The sequence below is a fragment of the Nycticebus coucang genome, chromosome 17, assembly GCF_027406575.1.
Source record: "Nycticebus coucang isolate mNycCou1 chromosome 17, mNycCou1.pri, whole genome shotgun sequence".
Classification (NCBI taxonomy): Eukaryota; Metazoa; Chordata; class Mammalia; order Primates; family Lorisidae; genus Nycticebus; species Nycticebus coucang.
Window position 1 is genome coordinate 21,406,539 of NC_069796.1, and position 20,240 is coordinate 21,426,778.

The following is a 20,240-nucleotide window of genomic DNA, read 5'->3' on the forward strand; positions in this document are numbered from 1 at the left end:
AGAAATGGTTGGTGGGGTGGGTACAGATCGCAGTCCAGGAACTGGAGCTCCTTTGGGGGCTGGGGGCTTATGGTGTGTGCCTTATTGGTGGTGGCCATTTTTGAGTTTCATTTCCTTGCTGTTGAAGCTTTGCCCTTCCCGCTGGAATAACTTTCCCTGCTGCCAACCTCTGCCCCACCTGGAAAGCCCAGTCTTTTCTGCTCTTTCAGTCCTGTGGTCTTCAGCATACAAGGCCTGGAAGTGCTGGTGACTGGATAGAATAGCAAGTCTCTTGCTGCTGGTAGGGGCTCTGGCAACAGATGTTCTAAGGGGAAGGTTGGCATCAGCAGTAGTAGCAGTAGCTTGAGTGAACATATGTCTTCAGCCATCATGGAGTGGATAGAAATTTGCCATTTGCTCCAGAAAAAAAAAAAATAGTTTAATGTACAGTCCACTGGTAATGCCTCTGTCAAATAATGTAAAGCTCCTTCTGCACTTGAGCAGTTACTTGACTGTTTGCTAAGTACTTACCTTACAAGGAGGAAGGACTTCTGTGAGCTCTTAAACTTCACAGCACAGTGGGGGAAAAGCTTTTCTTGGTAGATTGGTTAAGTCACAGATGAGTAAGTCAAGAGCTTTAGTAGAATCAATTTAAAAAATCTTGACCCCTTTCTTTCCTCAGCTTTATTGGGATATGACTGACAAGTAATTATTATATATAGTTAAGGTGTATAGGGTGATTTTTTTAATGTATGTATACACTGTGAAATGATTTTCACAAACCAATTAACATATGCCTCACCTCTCAGAGTTTTGATTTGGGATGTAGAAGAAATTTTTAAAATGTGAAACATAAAACCTTTTTCTTTTGAAAAAATTAAGAACAGAAAATGCACGTCTATGCATTAGTAAGTTCAAATTTCACTTCTGTATGGCCATAGGGAAATGGTGGGGTGTGCCATAGGAAATGTAACTGGGGAAGGACAGAATCTTTCTAAAAACTTAAGAGCCAAATTTGTATTCCTTTACCAATGTAAGTTATGCTTCTTTTTGAGAGGGAAAAATGATTTATATATTTTAAAAGACAAACTACTGCTAGTATTATTTATTTATTTTTAATTTTTTTTTATTGTTAAATCATAGCTGTGTACATTAGTGCAATCAAGGGGTACAATGTGCTGGTTTCATATACAATCTGAAATATTCCCATCAAACTGTTCAACTTAGCCTTCATGGCATTTTCTTAGTTATTGTATGTAGACATTTGTATTATGCATTTAGTAGTTTTCGCCTGTACCCATTCTAAGATGCACCGTAGGTGTGGCCCCACCCGTTACCCTTCCTCTATCCTAACCTCCCCCTCCCTTCCCCTTCCTTGGCCCTTTCCTCATAGTCTTGTGCTATAGTTGGGTTATAGTCTTCATGTGAAAGCTATAATTTAGCTTCATAGTAGGGCTGAGTACATTGGGTACTTTTTCTTCCATTCCTGAGATACTTTGCTAAGAAGAATATGTCCCAGCTCTATCCATGTAAACATGAAAGAGGTAAAGCCTCCATCTTTCTTTAAGGCTGCATAATATTCCATGGTATACATGTACCACAATTTGCTAGTCCATTCGTGGGTCGATGGGCAATAGACAATGCCCAAAATTCTCTGCACTCCTGCTCAAGCTCTCCTCAAGGCAGTTCAACTGAGTGCCACATCCAAAAACACCGAAACAGTTCACAGGTAAGGCCTTTCTGGTTTGCAGTCTCACTGCTGCTTGTATTTACGGCTGCTGGCGGGATTAGGTCGATCGGACACACGCAACCACTTGCCAGTTTTCCACTTTTTTTGTCCTCCTGTTGGGGTCCAGAAGTCCCTTGCTGACTCCTGTATCCTCAAGGGGATGATTATAGGCAGATCCCACCAGCCAGAGATGCCTGGAGTCTTCTCTCCCCAGACTCACTGTGCCCTGTTGCAGGGAGGCTGTTACTCGGCTGCCATCTTGGATTGTCCTTCTGCTAGTATTATTTATGATGAAGATTGCATCCTTCCTACATTTTAGATTCCTGAAAATATAGCCTGTTTCCATTTCGTAAGTATTTATTGTGTTCCTCCTTTATGCCTTGTATTGTGGGATGGTAAGAAGGATGTAGGAGATTTACAACCCTCAGTGCCTTTCTCACAGGAATTTGTAGGCTTAAATTTACAGTTTAAAGAGATTGGAGTTAAACGACAATAACAAGTAGTATAGGGTTAGGTACTAAATACAGAGATAATAAGTTTCAAAGAACTTGGGGGACCATCAGCTTGTCCAGAGGGACTGGCAGGTGGGAGCCTTTGGGCATCGCAGCCCCCTTTGCTGCCAAGGGTCGGACCTGTGCCCTGCTGTGCCTGTGTTCCATACTCCTTCTGCAACTGGAGGCTTTCCTGGCCTCAGACTCTTGAATTTGTCTCCTGTCATTGCCTCTTGGATGTCACAAATTCATCACACATGATCTGGACCCTTTATCCTCTTGCACATGTGTTCTCGCTTTGCACAGCCTTTGTCCCTGGGGTTAGTTACACTGCCCAGCAGATGCCTGGCCCTCAGCTCCTCCTCCTCAGTGGCCCATTTGCAGCTGCTCTGCTCTGACTTTCTAGGATGCAGGCGCATCCTCCAGATACGTAATTTCAAGATGTCTGGAAACCAATGATCATGTGATCTCCATTCCATCTTCCTCCTTTCTCCTACAAAGTCATCTTGAATGGTTGTCTTGAGAGTTCTTGGTTGTAAGTACAGCATAGCAGGTCTGATTTGAGTCAATGTTTTGTTTTCAGATAGGCCTAGAACACCAAGTGTGTTAAAATATTTTGAAAATAATATTTGGCACTATAGTTTAGAAGCCCTGAGTTTGTGAGTGCCCTAGGGCATACATTTTAGTTTGGGTGATTGAAAAGGAAGATTTTAATTCTAGTAACTTTAAAATACAAAAAAAATGAAGCTGAAGCATTTAATGTGGTATGATATTTGAAATGGCAGAACTCATAATATTTCTTGAAAAATGTCATGTTTGAAATAAAGACATTTGGCACTTTTTTCTGTTTTTCTGTTACTTCTTTTCATTATTCAAGCTGGTACAATAAGAGAAAAGTCAGCAGGGTGGGCATGGTGGTGGCTTATGTTTGTAATCCCAGGACTCTGGGAGGCCAAGGCAGGCAGATTGCCTGAGCTTAGGAGTTCCAGACCAGCCTGAGCCAGAGTGAGACCCCGTCTCTAAAAATAGCCTCGTGTTGTGGCGGGTGCCTATAGTCCTAGCTATTTGGGAGGCTGAGGCAAGAGAATCACTTGAATTCCAGATTATGAGGTTGCTGTGAGCTATGCCATCATGGAACTCTACCAAGGGCAACAAAGTAAGTCTCTGTCTCAAAAGAAAGAAAAATAAATAAAAAAAAAAAATCAGCAGCCATGGCAGACAATCCCTTATTCAGATTTGCATCACCTCCCCACGTGACCTGGCCAGTGCTAATGAGGCCTTCAGAAGGGCCATGATTGGGTGTCCCTTCATTCAGCCAACTCCACGCAATGCGTGCTAGACTGAGGCACTGTGCTGCCCCGAGGACGCCCAGGGGAGACGTTGCTCCTGTCTTGAAGGAGTGCCAGGGCTGAGGGAGAGCCCCAGCAGTCAGTCAGGACAGTGCACTCACACAGTGTTAGAGGAGGTGGGGGGAAGGCAGGGGCCGGAACTTGGGTGAGGTGAGGCAGGAGAGCTTTTGGGGCTGCTGAAGTGGGTCTTGAATTTCTTTGTCCTCTGTCCCTTCATTTTTTTTTTTTTAAATGAAAGTCTATATAAAGAGATTGGAAAGAAATAAATTATGTTAGCTAACAATTATTGAACTTAGTTTTGGATACGCGAAGTACTTTATATACATAATCTCATTTACTTTTCAGAGCATTCTTTCGGGTTTGTATCCTGATAACATCTCCTTTTATAGAGGAGAGGCAGGTGAGGCACACAGAGTTCAATCATTTGTGGGGGACCACAGAGTGAATGGGAAGGTAGGATTCGAACCCGGCAGCACAAATCCAGCTTGTGATTTTGGCTTACTCTGCTCCTGTTCCCTACGTTTGGACACAGGCCACCAGTGCTGCAGGAGATGAGTTAAGGGGTGCCTAGACATGGATTTCACAAGGGAGAAAGTCACTCCCTTTTTCATTTATTTTTTATTCCTATGTCATTTCCCCTCAACTCCCTAAAAAATTTCCCAAAAGCTTCAACTTGGCTTAACTTTGCTAAGCTCTCTTTCTGAGGAAACTCTTAGAAAGAAATGTAACCCTCTGCAAGAAATATCATTTAAAAGGGAATATTTTTATACTCACCTTCTCTTTATGGCAAATGATATTGGCTTCCCATATCTCTGTGTGACGCAAAGTTTTCTGTAAATCTTATTGAAGTTAAACATCTATTGAAAGAAAAATATTAAGTCCAGATAGGATGCAGATGTGGCCAAGTTGTGAAGGTGATGTGGGAATTCATGATTTGGGGGACTCCTCCCTCCTCAAGGGAGGAATTAAGGAGTATAGATAAAAGCCAGACAACCACCAGGGTAAAGTTTTAGCATTCTTTCACCCAGGAGTCAGAGGGCTGCAATTTGGCTCATTTGCAGCCTTCTCCTTTGCTTATATTTGAGAAGTCACATGCCAGAGTATTAAAGAGTTTGATTTCATGGTCCCTGTCCCAGACATGCACTGGTTTATAACTTTATAGTCATCTATCTGCATTGGCAGTGGGAATAGGAAGTGGTTGAAAGTGTTATCTTAAAACCTGAAAGGAATAATGAATAATTTGTACACAGAGGACCTTACTATGGTAATTTAGTTCTTAGAAACAGCTAAACTCTCTTGTAACATGTAGATAGACTTTGACTGTATCTCAAGTTATCAATTTTTTTGTTTGTTTTCATGCCCATCGAAGAAATATCCATTTAAACTTTTTAACACAGTAGTATAAAAGTTTAACTTAAAAGTGTAACTGGATAGTTTATAGCTCACTAAATGGTGATTTTCTTTTTCTTTTTTCTTTTTTTTAACAGACAGCACAATTACATTTTGGTAAGATTGAGACTTCAGTGCCTCTTGGTATATTTGTCAGGACAGATTCACAAGTAGTGTGCACGTGTTCATGAACAAATCAGGTTAGTAACACATTGAAACCAGCACAGATAGATTGTCCTCATCACCCCATAGACAAAACAGTCAGGAGCGGGGTTTGGTGCCATAAGCGCAAGTGGCATGATATAATGAAGTTGTATTCCATTAAGCTCCTGTGTACGGGGAGCAAAATGTCATCACCTGAACGTGGCTGCCTTTCTGTGATACAACCTCATCTGTTCCGTCAACTAGTTTTGCTCTGATCAATAAGCAGTTTTCTGTGGCCTTTCACCGCTGTCAGATGTCACTGAGTGATGTAAACGCACGTCAGAAACTAGAAAGTTGACAGCTCACCCAGAGTGGGAAGGGAGAGAAGAGAGGGGAATCGCAGCAGGAGACACGGCTGACAGCTGACATCTCCTCGGGGTAACCGATTGGATACTGCCGCAGCCGGCACTTTGCCTATATAAACACGAAGGAAAATGATCCCGTTATGTGTAAAATACAGAGCAGATGTTTTAAAATAATATAAGGGAAAAAGTATTCTCGTAAACCACAGCGTAGTGATTGTACAGATTGTGTAAAATATACTGCAAATAATTAGTTGCTGTTTTTTTGACTTAAGAACAATTAAGGCAGAGGAAAATATTGTGTTTCTACCCATTTTTTCCATCACCCACTGCCAGAACTATAATTAGGAAAGTTTTTCAGTCCAGAAAGAGATGTACCATAAAGACATTTATTGTAACAGTATTCATACAATAGAATATTATGTAGCAATAAAAGGAAGGTCTTTATGTCCCGTTAGGGGAAGACTGTCGAGGTCCAGTCCGAATGAAAAAGCAAGAGGTAGAGCAGCATGTAATGTGCTGCCTTTTGTACAGAAGGGAAGGACAGAAGACGGATGTTCGGATTTGCACATGGCAAGGCTGAAAGGCTCTGCTAACAGTGAGTGCTGGAAGGGGTTGTGAAGCGTGGGACCCAGTCACAGAGTGGTCAGCTTACAAGGGAGACTTTTCACTGTATACCTGTTTTCTTTTTCCTTTTTCAAGCTTTTGAGTGTATTACTTATTCAAAATGTTAAGTTATAAAAAGATATTTATTCCACATAGGAAATTTTCTAAATATTTAAAAAGAAACACAGTATTACCACATTACCAAAGAACATATATCCCAAGAACACTCTGGTTAGATTCTTCATTACCAAAGCTAGAAAAGGCATTCTGGCATATTAGATTGAGGGGTTGTAAAATCTCCTTTTTTAAATGATTTTAATGTCATTGAGAAACATTCAGGAACACTTAAAACATAAGAGTTATAATACTTATTGTTGATTGCTTACTGTATGTTAGATACCATACTCCGTGTTTCATACCTGTTAACTTATTTAAATCCTGGCAGAGAAAATATTATTGTCTCTATTTAGAAGATGAAAAAACTGATTGTCAGAGAGTTTAAATAACTTACTGTATGTAAGTTGTACAGCTGGTAAGTGAGACAGCCGGAATTTGAACCCAGGTTTTCGATTTCCAAAAGTAACTCCAGGATCTGAGCTCTGGGTGACAGGCACGGACACCTGAGCATGTGTACACCTGTGAGGACAGGTGGCCTGGCCATGCCATACGAGTAAAGTGCAGGGTTAGATCCCTGGGGTGGTCCTTTCATTGCCAGCAATCCCTGTTAAGACAACTTTCTGCCACCATGTACATTTCCTTTTAGGGCATATTTTAGTCATAATTATGTGCTTGCAATTGGTTAATTTGGTTGATTTATCTCCTCCTTGAGTTCTGGGGAGAGAGACCTTGTCTCTTTTGCTGCCCAATATATCCCAGCTCAGAGTCTGGCCCAGGGAAAGTACTTAGTAAATACTTGCTGAAGTAATGACTCTGTGACTACAGACAGATCCTGTAGGAACAACAAGGTTACATTACATTCGGGTGGTTATCTTCTACAAACTACCTAATGGAATAATTCTTTCTAGTGCATGCTTTTCACTAATGAGGAATGCAACTTTGAGGCCAGCTTGGATTGAGAGCTGGTTGGTTCCAGGCAGAAAGATATCAGTTTATTCTATAAATAGTGAACCATCACTTCAGTATTAGGAGTACAGATATAAAGAGAGAAGATTAGGAAGTTGAGAAAATCACCAGAGATAAAGTTTACTTTGAGGGTGGAAAACTTAATTGAAAGAAAATACAGTGGAACAAAGTTGCATTAGAACTTTAATCTTACTATTGTGATGTTTAGGGTTCAAGGTTCTCTTTGCTTTGTGCGTGGGTGTCCTGAGGCCTCCTCTCTCCTAGGCTCGTTCCGTGGTCTACAGCCCAGGTTACTGGTTCACAGCCATCCCCATCTCCACTGCCTTTTGTTTTCATTTTTACTTTTGAAGTTCTTTTCCTGTTCATTTCGAGACCCAGGTTATAAGATTGTGGGGAGGAGTTCCAAATTAGGGTCCACAGGAGATAGCTCAAGGGAATCTTCTAGATGGAGGCCACCAGATTGTCTTAGCTGAAGGTGGGATGAATCTGGACAGAGGAGGTGAGATTTCCTTTGAGCATTATCTTGGCCCTTAGAAAGTTTCAGATTTTTTTGACATTTCAGATTTTGGGTTTGGAGATTAGGGATACTCGGCCTGTATGTGAAGAATGGTGCTCTGGATGTTATCCTTTTGTTCCCCACCCACCCACTTTTCTAAGTCTGGCTTAGGGTACCATCCCTGTCCTGGCACACACCTTCAAGGTGCTTTCTACAGTGCATGAGTAGGCTGCAGACGCCTGTGTTCCTGTCCAGTTCACGTGCTGGGTGGGGAACCAGACTCCTCATTGGTACTTATTTCTGATACTTCAGAATCGTGTCGCCAGCCTGGTCATTACCTGGTTCTGACAGGAACACGAAGTTGTTCATTGTAGCCCAATGATCCCAGTCATAAGTAGAATACATTGTTTCCCTGATGAGCACTAGTCTGGATATCATAGGTCCTGGTCATCTTTCTGTGAATCCTGTCATCAGGACACTTGGCATGTACGGTTAACTTGGAGACCTCATGTGTGTTTCTTGCAAGCATTCTTTCTTCAGAGGACAACTTAAATATCATTAGTTCTTCTCTTTCAGAATCCAGTTCCCCCAGTGGATTAATTCCGTCAGTGGTTACTCTGGTATTCCAGCCCCCACCCCGTACCCCACTCTTTTGATTTGCTTCCTTTTCCTGGGGAACACCTGCAAACTGCTGGAGTTGCACTGCCTTCTTTGCCCTCGAGGGGCGCCACATATTGCAGGCGAGCCAGAGGACCACTAGGCAGCGCTCTTCCCTCCTGGGACCAGAGCCTCGCAGACCTGCTGCGGTTTTATCCCACATCAGGACCCGCAGAGCAGCCATCTCTTAGTCTTGCATGGATGGAGAAGGGAGAACAGCCTCTTAGGAGAAAGTTCTTAAAAGGTTCTGGTGACTTCATTTTTAAGATGCCAACTGTCTTTTATCCCCAGATGTTACTGTTATTTCTTGATCACTTCCAGGAGTGTCACAGTTGAGTCCCTGGGGTCTTCTAAGTATAAGCTCTTGTACTTTTCCTAACAGGTGCAAACAATGTAACCTAATCATATGAACCCTTTTACTAATCCGAAATAAATGAATAAAAGTAGAATCCACTAACGGTGATTTTTCAAGAATACAATATATTGTTATTAACTGTAGTCACCATGTTATATGTGCCATGCTAAATAATTTTAATCTATGTGGTTAATATGTTTATCATAAGATTCTTTTATTTTTCTATGCATATCATGTTTTCATAATAATGTGATAACAGTGAAACATACCAGAGCATTTAGAGTAAACAAAACATTGAACATGAATTTTATGTGAATTATGGTAGTGATTTCCTACCATAGTACACATATTTTCTTTGATTTAATAAATTAGAATTCATGAAATTAAAACATAAAATACCATCTATCCCCTCTTCTCTTTAAACTTTTTTTTTATTAATATTAAATCATAGCTGTGTACATGAATGCGATTATGGGGCACCATACATTGGTTTTATAGTTTGACAAATTTTCATCACACTGGTTAACATAGCCTTCCTGGCATTTTCTTAGTTACTGTGTTAAGACATTATATTCTACATTTACTAAGTTTCACATGTACCCTTATCATTCTCTTTAAACTTTTAAAGCTCCAGTTTTGGTTTTTGGTTTTGTTTTTGTTTGTTTTTTTTTTTGAGAGAGAGTCTTACTATATCGCCCGCGGTAGAGTGCTGTGGCATCACAGGTCACAGCAACCTCAAAATCTTGGGCTTAAGTGATTCTCTTGCCTCAGCCTCCCAAGTAGCTGGGACTATAGGTGCCTGTTATGATGCCCAGCTATTTTTTTGTTGCAGCTGTTTAGCTGGCCTGGGCCGGGTTCGAACCCGCCACCCTGGGTATATATGGCTGGTGCCATAACCACTGTGCTACGGGTGCTGAGCCAAAGCCCAACCAGCTTTCTATTTTTTTTTAATTTAATTAATTAATTTATTAATTTTGAGATAGAGTCTCAAGCTGTTGCCCTTGGTAGAGTGCCATGGCATCATTGCTCACAACAACTTCAAACTCTTGGGCTTAAGCCATCCTCTTGCCTTAGCTTCCCAAGTAGCTGGGACTACAGGCGCCTGCCACAACACCTGGCTGTTTTTTTGGTTGCAGTTGTCATTGTTGTTTGGCAGGCCTGGGCTGGATTTGAACCCGGCCTGGGCTGGATTCGAACCTGCCAGCTTCGGTGTATGTGGCTGGCGCCCTAGCCTCTTAGCTACAAGCACCAAGCCCCCAGCTTTCTAATAGTTAATGAGCAACTTCACTTTTTAGTTGGTGATAGTCCGTGGTTGGCTCATAATTCCCAGTGTCGTCTGGACTCTGCCTGCCTTAGCTGTTCTTCCTCCCTGGTTCCCCTTTAGGTCCAAGCTCACAGCCTCAGTTCTTCAGTGAGTCTGTTTCTTTGGTTAACCTAACCTGTCCTCTTGGCCTTGTCCTGGCCTCCACCCTCAACTCAAGCTTCAGCCCTTAGTCCCCTCACGGCCTCCTCAGAGCCTTGGCCCCGACTCGGGTCTCTGGCCTCCCGCTCTCAGTACTCCGTCTCTCCCCTCAGAGCTCTGCTAGGATGATTCATTGTGCCCTTGGTTCACTGTATTCCCAGTATCTAGCACATGTTTATACATCAAAGTCATCAATACATATTTTTACTGACTAAGCAAATAAAGTAACTAGAGCCAGAAGCGAGAGTCAGTGATGTATCCGAGACAGCACGGCCACTTATTATCAGAATTAGGACCAAACCCACTGCTCTTTCTGCCATATCTGGTTTTTGTTTCTTTATTAGTAGTCTGGGTCTACCTCTGTGACCTGTTCATTCTGATTGCACGAGGAGAGTGTGCTTCTGACTTTGTTTCCAGGGAGACCAGGATCTCTGCTTTTCGTCTGCAGCCCTTCTGTGTAGTTGGCCCCTTCTGGTACATTCCCTGTGTCCCCTCTAAAGGTCCAGCTCTGGGGGACTGCTTTATCTGTTGGCATCAGAAAACTAGAACTTGAATATTTCTGTTTTCCTAATCCTTTAAAGAGACTTCAGGTTTTGCTCTTGACCCTTATCTTTACATAGTCAATGTGGGACCTTTATTTTTAACATTCTAAATCCCAAATGTTGTGTTATTTCTTTGTGTGTGTGCGTGTTATTTCTGTGGTTAATGACACTCTAGTGCTTACTGATGCACTTTAAAGAAAAAGGCTGTTTGCTTAACAGCGGTGTGGGGTGTACTGTCTTTTGCCAAAGTACAGTCCCTGAACAAAGACTGGGCTGAATAGTATCCTTCCGCCCCTGAGCTGCTCGGAAAGTGTCTGTGCTGTTCTTGCATGGCATACTCTGCTGCGGTCTGTTTTCTCACCCCTAGATTGTAGAGTATTTCCTAGCTGGCCTTACTTCATCACTGGGATCTATACAAGCTCTCTGCCACCTCCCAACTCAATTTGCTCTGGAAGTATTAGAAGACTGCTCCTCCCTGAGGCCTCTCCTTGCTCCTCAGACTCCATGGGGAAGATCCCTTGTCCCGCTGTCTCTTGCCCATGAAAAAGACTCTCTCTGATTTAACAGTGACTTTCATAAAACAGGCACCCAGAGTTGAGCACAGTCCACCATTGGAAGGTGATCCTACGTGGACCCCGGTGTTTACCTTGTAACATGATGAAGGAAGAAGCGAGTTGTCTGCTTGCGTGTTTCTGTTCTCCCCTTCTCCCCTTCGTCTTCCAGTTTGGCTGTCAGGCTTTCAGGAAGGAAGATGTGAAGACGACCCCTGAGGTTTGGATTTAAGTTTGCAGACCAGTCTTCCAACCATGGCGGTGACAGTGCTCATTATAAACGTTTTAGGCCTTAGTGTAAGGACTCTGTCCTAAATCTGATAGCATAGAACACATGAAGCTGCATTCTTCACCTGGCAACTAAATAAATGTGAGATGGAATTATAAAGTAGTTGCAGCTTCATGGGGTTCAAGGTAAATAACAGGTGCGATTCTGAATGATGGGGACAAACCCAGGAGCATCACTGCCAGCAGTGAAAGTTCCTCTGAGATTTGAAAGGTGGCCGGGATGAAGCTTTCCTTGACCTCCTTTGATAGTTAATTTTGCACAAAGGGTCGCCCATCGTATCCTGGAAGACAGACAACCAGATCCATTGCGAGGCTTCTGGAAAGTCATTTGCTTTTCTCATCCCCACCTGCTCCTCTCGTGATGATGATAACAACCTGCCTTTTGTACCTCTCCTGAGCTAGTAAATAATATCCCAGAATTGAGAATGGGATGACTAAATATTTGCTACGTGACTACTAAATGTCTCAGAGGTGTCCTGGCTTGAGGTGAGTATTAGTTAGCTCAGGCTGGCCTGACAAGGCAGGAAAGACTTAAACAGCAGGGATTTCTCCCAGTTCTGGAGGCTGGAAGTCCAGGATCAGGGTGCGTCAAGGCTGCTTTCTGGTGAAGTCTCTTAATGGCTTGCAGGTGGCTGCCTTCTCACTCTGTCTTCACATGGTCCTGCTGTCTTTGCACTTAGATCTCAGGTGTCTCTTCCTCTTCTAGGGACACCAGCCCTATATAGGGTTAGGTCCCCACCCAGATGACCTTATTTAACTGTAATTCCCTGTGATTGGCTCCTGAAAGGCCCTGTCTAAATACAGTCACAGAGGTTAGAGCATCAGCTTACAAAGGTGGGGGTCGGAGGAGGGGCTGGAACAGCTCCTGACAGGGCCATGGCTCTGTTCACAGAGGGTGTTGTTTGCCCAAGACCAGTGTTTAGTGACCATATAATCAATGCTCTTCTATTTGCCTATAGTTAGAAAGCCAAAGTATATAATTTGGAAGACTGCCAGTGAATTTGTATCCCCATTTACATGCACCCCTACTCCTTAAGACTTTTCAGTTTGTATCATCGGGATAGCACTCTTACATACTGCTTTATAATTAATTATATGTACAAAATTAATAATGTTTATCAAATTTTGAGTCTCTTAAAGCTGTGGATTAGAATTTGTGTAATGGTACTGTCTCATGTCTAATGCAGAGCCTAGCAGAGATTAGGAATTTAATAAACATTTCATAGATTTTTAGAACTGAAAGAGTCTGTGGTGACCATCTAGTGTAACATTCTCACATGTTTACAAATGAAAGAGAGAGAGATCTAGAGAAGTTAGGTGGTTTTCAAAGTCCCATAGTCTCAGAGAAAGAATAGAATGTGGCCTTTCTGAAATGCTGCTTCCTGCTCTTTACAACACCCAGCACTGCATTTGAATAAAGTTTAACACATTCACTGCCTGGCGAGTTGTATTTAACTTAACACTAGTTTTGAGCCGGGACCTCATGAAGCAGGTGTAACTCAACACATCTCTTGACCTAATAAAGTACCATGGCCCCATGGCAAAAATTGTTTTTCTAGTGTAGCAGTCAGTGTGTTAAGTGAGGGTTTAAATGTGTGATTTGAGAGGGGGCTGCCTTTATATGCCCTGTTTGGAATATGTCTCCCCATATCCAAATTTAAGGGTGTGTATGTCTATATGAAAATTTATTTTATACTCTTAGTGCAATTACAACTTTTTGCCGCTTATTAAGACTTCAGAGATACAAACCAGTGGCTCAGTAATTGCTTTCTTGAATCTGCCTTTAATAATTACATTTAGTAAAGATGTATTGAAAATTGGAAAGGCAGAGACTAATGGAAAACTAGATTTTTCACTGAATTAGAAAGCAAGACGATCCATATATTGACAACACTTCAAGTTGAAACAGATCAGGAAAACTGTTTTGGACTGTTTGTGCAGAGAGGCAGACCTGGGCCTGATGGGCAGCAGCATCCGTGTTTTATGGAAGCAGAGAAACTCTAAGAGATCTCATGTAAATTGGCTTGTAGAGAGGCGAGAGTCCAGGTGTGATTCAGATACAAGACATTTGAATCTTTCCAAGCCTGGAATTTCTCTTTGGTACTAACAAAGAAGTAGAAAATAAAGAATTGTGTTAATGAAGAGGGAATATCTTTGAATTAAGAAAAGTACAAAACTCATTCAGGGGTCATATCTTGAAATCAAAAAGCAGCCTCTGCAGGAAAATGGTGCTAGGCTTTCCTTTGACTTGCTTCTGTGGTGTTGACTGTAGTGTTTTGGCTTGTAGTCATTTTAGTTTTATTGTATTTCAGAATCCCTATTAAAGAGATCATGATGGTAGATTAACTCAGGATTATTTAAATATTAGGAAAATAATTAAAACTAATAAGTAATGATGTAATTGAAACACACAACCTTGTTTTCACTTGTCAGCCAGGTATCCTCCCATTGCCCCCCCCTACCCCCCCAGCCCACACTCTGGCACAGGCATCCCGGCCTGACTAACCCCTCTCATACTGTAAGGCCCACGATCCTAACAACTTTAGAAAAATGCCTTTAAAAGGGTCTGATTTATGTATCACATTATCATGGATATCCTAGCCAAATTTTTTTGATAGCAGCTTGTTGGCCAAGTCCATCCATTCCTGAGAGTGAGGGCAAGTGTTTGCTTACAACATTTAGCAGTGGAATGTTTTACGCATCCCTTTAAGGCAAGAGGAAACCTCTAGAAACTAGAGAATCTAAGTGAATAGCAACATCCAGACTTTATTGCATTCCTTTCAGGCCAAGGGGGAGAGAGTGGTGAGGATTTTGGAAAAGCCAATGGGATGAGAAGGCAGGAGAAATGAACAGAGGGTGTGTGGTCTCGTCTTTTTGAGAACTACCACCTGGCCCAGGTTTAACTGGGGCTTACGTTTGACAGAGCTCTCTGATTCCATAACTAGAAATTGCACACGGATGGAGAAGTCGGGTCGGTAGGTAGGGTGGAGGATGGGGTTGAGAACTGGACCCGCGGTTTGAGAGATACAGACTGACACAACTAACTGAGCAGAATCTGATCCTGAAGACAGCGCTTTTGAGGGGGAGGTGGGTACACATGGTTGGTTGGAGTGCGCTGGCAGTTACTTGTCCTGTGTAGAGTGTGAATCGTGGCGTAGTCTCTATCTCAGAGTCAACTTGCAGAGCCGTATACACAACAGAGTAATGCATAGCTGTCCTGCCGAAGTAAGATGTAAGATGGTGCTAGAAGGTCCCCCTCATGCCCACAGGCTGAGCCATCTGGAGCTGAGACGTGATTGTCCTGTCCTGTGGCCAAAAAGTGTCAGAGAGGGATCTGGAACTCAGACCTCTGACTCACAGCTGTTTTTGCTCATTATAGAATGTTTTCACTCAAAATTTTTAAAAATGATGAGGTATACATGTCCAATTTAGAAAAAGTACAGAGAAAAACTGCAAAGTACAGAGAAGATAATATGTATCTATAATCCCTCCAAAACTTTGACATCTTTTTCTCCCAGTTTCTTCTGTAAAGAATATATACATACCCGTACACACACTATTAGGTACATGTATTTACTGAATTAAACCAAAGTATACTCTTTGTAGATTGCTCTTAGTTTTTTTTAAGTTTTCATAAGAAAAATCATCTTACCGTAAGGCCATTTGCACTAGGATGTTTACTGCAGCTCCATTCACAATTGACAAGATCTGGAAACAATCCAAGTGCCCATCAACTCACCAATGGATAAATAAACTACGATTGATAATATATGTACACCATGGAATACTATTCAACCATAAAGAAAGATGGAGCATTTACGTCCTTTGTATTAACTTGGGTAGATGTGGAAAACATCCTTCTTAAGCAGAAGAATGGAAAAACAAGCATCCAGTGTACTCAATGTTAATATGAAACTAGTAGATGAACAACTATACACTTACACAAGAAGAAAACCCAATTAAATTCAAGTGGAGGGGGTGGGAAGGGGGAGGGATAAGCTCCCAGGTATAGTGGAGGGACACAGGAGGATAGATGACACACGTCCTGGGTGAAGGGCTCACCTGCAACTTGGACTTCACCTAACAAACTCAAACAAGGTACCCTAATCATTGGTATCCATATATTAATTTGAAATGAAAAAAAAAGTTTCAATAGATTAACTCTATCATTTCATGTTAATCTTCTGAGACATGACACAAATGTGTAACCGTTTATTAATCAATTCTTTAGTAAAAACATTAGGTTATTTATAATTTTTATAATTATAAACATACTTTCTTACTTTCAGAAGTCATATTTTAATTTCTGGTTGGCGCCACTGGGTTAAATAATTCATGTCAGTCATTACATGTTTATCTGTATATTAAGACGTTACCCTTATACAGTTTTATTCTTCATCATTTATATATATCTTTTATTTTTATGACACCTTCCATGAAAAGGTACTTATTATGATAGAACTTTTCTTTCCTGCTCTCAACTGTGTTTAAATTGGATGCACTGTTTATCCCCGAGGGCCAAGAGAGTTACATCTCTGAGAATGTTTTTCATGTGTCTGTATCAGAGAGGTATTGAAAATTTTGGTTTGTTGAAGGGTGGCTTTGGCAAAGCCACGGTGAGGGATAGAGCCTTGGTAACTTAGAAAGCCAATATTTGGAAAATAAAGACATTAATAATGGTTAGAAGGGTTTGTTCCCTGTCCTGTGAACCATGTTTGCCAGGAAAGGTGGATTTCACCAGGAAGTTTCCTCTAAGTCTGCGCGTCCTGGCCTGTGGGAGATTCACAGCTGTGCCGTGAGTCTGTACAGAAACACTACAGAAAGAAAAAGAAAAATCATATTCCGTGATTATTCATTGGTACAGGTGGTTTAATCATGAATGTCCGGTACATTAAACTTAGCAGTAAGGCTTGCAAGAAAGATTTATCCTTCCTACACTCAGGGGCAGGGTAAGAGTTTTCAGATGTGACCGCTTTAGATTTAGCCCAGACTCATGGGAATGGCATGAATTAGAGCTTTGCATTTTCAGTTTTTCTATAGAGACCACACTTGTCATATTAGTAAGAGAAAGCAGCCCTACAAGCAACAAAAAACTTGCAAAATGATTGTATTTTTGCAAGTCAACACCTTTTCTTGAATCCATTGTTCTTTCTGTAAAGCAGTGGGACAAATTAAGCAATTATGATATATCATGTAACAAAGAGGATCTCTTTGTTTGGGGTAAAAGAAATCAATATAAGAACCTCTTGGAATGGCCTTTCTCTCCCTCTCTCTTTTAGCAGTTCCTTATATGTGGGTTTAGAAATGCTGATTCTACATGAAGAATGACAGTGATTCATGCTGAGGCTCGGCCTCGTTAGACTCTGAACTTCTCTCTGAGAGTCTTCGACACAGATGTTGGTTATAGATCTAGAAGACATAGTCTTTGGTTTGATACAGAAATTTCGCTGTAAATTTTTCATTTGATAAACTTAGTATTTAAAGCTGTACATCAGGGCATATTTTTAAAAGTAGATTAACTTAAATTTAAAATAAACAATACATAAAACTTATTCGTGAGTTCTGTGATACAACTTCCCATTCTGGATCTGCCGTCTCCTCCATACTGCTGACTCTATTTTATTCAAAATTGCAACCTTCCCCCACAGCACTCCCAATTTCCTTTATGTGGCTTTACCCTGTCCCCTCCCAGACCAGGTAATTTCTTTCTAACACTTACTGCATTGGTTCCTTATTTTTTTATAGTTATAATGGAGCTTGTCCCTCTCTGCCTGCACTAAACCCATCCTTCACAGCCCAGCAGCACAGCGTTGGAGCTGGCAGCCGTATTGCTCACTGCTGTTCTCAAGCGGCCCTCCCCATCTGGGTCCAATAAAGACCGTAGGTTCAGCTGAGCACAGAGTATCCTGGATCCTCCTCTTCCTGAACCCCAGAGAAAGAAGCCTGATGCTTCCTGAATGAAGCTGATAGTTCTCAGCCACTCAAGCTTATGCTTTGTTCCACTTTTGTTAAAAAAAAAAATTACCTACCTGTCCGCATTCGTATGTATGTACATTTAAGTGTGTAAGAGACAGAGAGGAGAACACTTCACGGGTTTTGATCTTCTGAATTATAGGTTTTTCATGAGAAGGACCTTTTCCAGAAATAAGCATTGCACATCATAGTATGCCGTGGTGTTCTGAGACCCCCAGTGGGTGCCTGTGATACCGAGACACTCGACCTGGTACTGAGATGGCTTCTCAGGGACTGGCAGGCGGTTAGTGTGGACGTGTGGATGTGCTGGGCAAAGGGAGGATTCCTGTGTGGGGTGAGACGGGGCGGACGGAGTGGGACATTTATAGGTAGTGCAAGATTTCATCCCTCTACTCAAAACAAGCATGCAATTTAAAACTTAGGGATTGTTTATTTCTGGGGTCTTTCCTTTTATATTTTCAGACTGTGATTGGCTGTAAATGGGGGTTAGGGCTGCTGTATTCAGGAAGATGCTAGACTGTATTGAGCCCCAGACCTGTGCCGGGCCATGTGCTAAGGGCAATGTGTACCTTATTTATTTACTTCATCACCAGCCCTAGGAAAGTAGGTTTTATCATCCCTATTTTATATCTGGGGAAACTTAATGCTCAAAGTGGATAAGCAAATCTATAGTACAGCTAGGAAGTAGCAGATCTGGGGGTCAGGTGCTCTCTGCTCACTCTGCCTTATGACATAGCTTACAGTTCTAATTAGTAAGACTGATAGTTTCCTTTTTTTTTTTTTTTATTATTATTTTTTTAAGCCTACAGCACCTGGTATTCCCAGGCGGTCTCCCATCCAACTACTCACCAGGCCCGACCCTGCTTAGCTTCCGAGATCAGATGAGATCGGGCGCGTTCAGGGTGGTATGGCCGTAGACTAGTTTCTTTTTATTAAAGGTCTTTGTTTTCCCAGCTTTCATGCCCTCATGAACAGTGTCCTTTGACCAACTGCAAGCACCTTCCTGTAAGAAGCTATCTTATAGTAAACAGTCTGCCGCTGTCATGTCTAACTTACTGGTTGTTCTTTCTACCGAAACTAAATCACTTTACTTTTTTCACTGTCTGGTAGCTGAGCTGGACTGAGGTGCGGTCACATTCTTCCCAGCTGGTCGTCCTGCTTCCCAGCTGTCACTCACCTGCTCGCAGTTTCTCCCCCTTCTCTGTTGTTGCCTGGTGCTATGTAAGGAAGTGGGGATGTAACAGTGAACGAAACAGGTGAAGTTCCTGTCCTGATGGGGTTTATAACTGAATGCGCAAACAGACGGTAAACCAGGCCACCAGCCAGCAAACACTGAGAGAGAGTGTGTGTGTGTGTGTGTGTGTGTGTGTGTGTATGGCAGACCGTGGTAAATGGTAAATGCACAGAAGAAAAATAAAGCCAGGTCTGGGGATAGAGGGTGATGGGGCGAGTTGCTATTTTTATTTATTTACTTTTTGAGACGATCTTATTTTGTCACCCTGGGTAGAGTGCTATGGCGTCATGTCACAGCTCACAGCAACCTCAAACTCCTGAGCTTAAGTGATTTTCTTGCCTCAGTCCAAACTAGCTGGGACTCCAGGTGCCTGCCACAATGCCCAGCGTTTTTTGTTCGTTTTTTTTTTTTTTTTTTTGTAGTTGTCATTGTTGATTTTAGCTGGCCCATGCTGGGTTCAAACCCGCCAGCGTCGTTGTATGTGGCTGGCGCCCTACCCACTGAGCTATGGGTGCCGCCAGAGTTGCTATTTTAGATGGGGTTAGAGAGCACCTCCTTGAGCAGCTGAACAGAAGGAGGGAAGCTGTCCAGGAAGAGGAAGAAGCACCACAGAAGCCTAGAGTGGGGTGCGCATTTGTTATGGTTGACAATTAATGAGGAGGCTGGTGTGGCTTTGCCAGGTGGGGGTATGTGTTAGGAAGTGATGGAGGGTCTGATGTAAGACTGAAAAGGGACACTTTTGGTTGCTATGAAATGTAGGTTCCTAGGGGGCAAGAGTGGAGGAGGAAGACCAGCTCGGAGGTGCAGGGTGAGCACTTGGTGCCAGGGTAAAGACATGGAAGGCCAGCACTTTCGATTCACAGGTGACACAGAGCATGGCAAAGATGCTGGCTCACCAGCTTAGACGGCAGAGTTAATTTTCAGAAAAAAAGTTTGAACAGACCTGTACGATGCATAAAAATTAACATAATCATATTTAACAGGTCATGATAAAACCATAATCTCTATTATGGTTTATAGACCCCTAAATAAACTCTAGGTGATCAGATCTAGGCTTTATTCACGCTGGTGACACCCAAATTTCTTCCACTGGCTGAGACCTCCTTTGTAATCCCAGATACTTGTAACTTCAGTCTTGACCTCTAAATAAACTTCTCTTCTAGGTGATCAGATCTAGGCTTTATTCACACTCGTGTGTGTGTGTGTGTGTGTGTGTGTGCACGCACACGCATCCGTCTTTCTTCCCTCCCCCTCTCCCTCCATTCCATTCCATTATTTATTTGATTTTTATTTGCACTCTGATGACACCTAAATTTCTTTATCTAGACAAGACCTCCCTCCTAATCCCCAGACTTGTAAATTCAGTCTTGCATCTCCAATTGACGTCTAATTTTACCCATGTCAAACTCAGCACGGCCAACACTGAGTTCTCATTTGCCCCATGACCGGTCGGCGCAGTCTTCCCCAGCTCAGAGGGAAGCACCACCATCCTGCCGCCTGTTCAGGCCCAGAACCTCACCATTGCATTGGATTCCTCTCTCTGTGTGTTT

At 42.2% G+C, this 20,240-nt stretch overlaps 1 protein-coding gene and 1 non-coding gene across 3 annotated transcripts in view; one reads left to right on the forward strand and one right to left on the reverse strand.

The window, feature by feature from the left end:
- Positions 1–20,240, forward strand: part of SNX24 (sorting nexin 24) — a 158,059-nt gene that overhangs the window by 48,527 nt on the left and 89,292 nt on the right. The window lies entirely within an intron of this gene.
- Positions 18,257–18,375, reverse strand: LOC128569342 (5S ribosomal RNA). The gene has a single exon (XR_008375307.1). It is a non-coding gene; the product is annotated as a 5S ribosomal RNA (ribosomal RNA).